Source organism: Sinocyclocheilus rhinocerous, unplaced genomic scaffold (genome assembly GCF_001515625.1).
Source record: "Sinocyclocheilus rhinocerous isolate Xijiao unplaced genomic scaffold, SAMN03320098_v1.1 scaffold43, whole genome shotgun sequence".
NCBI lineage: Eukaryota > Metazoa > Chordata > Actinopteri > Cypriniformes > Cyprinidae > Sinocyclocheilus > Sinocyclocheilus rhinocerous.
Window position 1 is genome coordinate 38,306 of NW_015628370.1, and position 1,449 is coordinate 39,754.

The window sequence follows — 1,449 nt, forward strand, 5'->3', positions numbered from 1 at the left end:
CCCTGCCGTTGCTTAAGCGGGATTTATACTTTCGCCTGGCTCCGCTTTGCGAGCCTCCGCTGACTGCGTGCGCACCTTTCCAAACGGACAAGGCTTATACTTGTCGCGTTCGCCGTTGTACTATTCTTTGAAACAACAGGGGGCGACGAGGAGTAATTGTTCTCTAAAACCATCGATAATCACCGGTGAGAAGAAGTCATTTGCCGGTACAAGACTTCTCGCGTGATGAATGTGTTGATGAATTAATAATTTCTTTATGTACAAACTGATTAAAACAATCTTAAACTATTGGCTTTATTTCGCATCAAACACAAGACAACTTTAAGCAAGTGTATAAATAGTATCTAAATGAATTCTAATTCTATTTTTATTCAATAAAAATAAAACGTACTTAAAATAAAAAGCCTTGGACAAACTATGCAAAAAAACTATGCATTGTTTTCCGTCAAAGCGTCAAAAAGTGAACTTCACATCAAACTGCTTCTGTTTCACACAAATGCCGGCACAGACGTGCATGTTGGGCTAGAATCGCCCTGAACTCGTCCATCTTCGGATGCGGAGCTGCGCGGAAAGTTACAAAAAATGCCGTGCACACCGCCAAGCGAAATGAGTTCGCGCGCACTCAAAGCAAACTTCCGCCAACACCGCGATGACGTCATATTTGCCGCGCGCACCCAAGCGAACTAGCGGACGCGTCGAGTATAAACAAAGACTATACCTTAAAGGGACTTTGGTATAAATCAGCCTTCAGCCCTGCAATAGTGCTTCCACAGAACTGGCAAGAAGGAACAGCAGACAGAGAACATTAAAGTGCCCCTATATGGGTAATGAAAGGTTCATATTTTGGTTTTGGGAGTCCCCAATAACAGGATGACATGCATGCAAGGTCAAAAAACACTTTCATTGTCTTATAATATGCATTTATTTTTATCTTCCTTGCTCAACGACCCCCAAACGATTCGCTCAACGATTAATTTTTCCAAACCCCGCCTTTGCATGACACTAATCTGCTGTGATTGGTCCAATTGGTCTCATTTCCATTTCAGCATGCCTGTATGGTGTGTTTCCACTGGCAAGTAGCGAGCTAAGCAGAGCTAGTGTTTTCAGTTCATTCATATGAAAGTTGAGCTTAAAGGGGTCATATGATGCGATTTCAATTTTTCCTTTCTCTTTGGAGTGTTACAAGCTCTTGGTGCATAAAGAAGATCTGTAAAGTTGCAAAGACTAAAGTCTCAAATCCAAAGAGATATTCTTTATAAAAGTTAAGAGTTAGCCACACCTACCTAAAACGGCTCGTTCTAACACACCCCACATGTCTACGTCACGATGTGAGAAGATTTGCATAACGCCGCCCAAACGTTCACGCAAAGAAAGAAGGCGTAACTTATATTCTCGCTGTAGTATTGTTGTTGATAATTCTAATAATAAATCAGCATATTAGAATGATTT

At 41.3% G+C, this 1,449-nt stretch overlaps 1 pseudogene; it reads right to left on the bottom strand.

The window, feature by feature from the left end:
• LOC107737774 (alpha-ketoglutarate-dependent dioxygenase alkB homolog 7, mitochondrial-like) overlaps window positions 1-1,449 on the bottom strand; it is an 8,663-nt pseudogene that overhangs the window by 3,113 nt on the left and 4,101 nt on the right.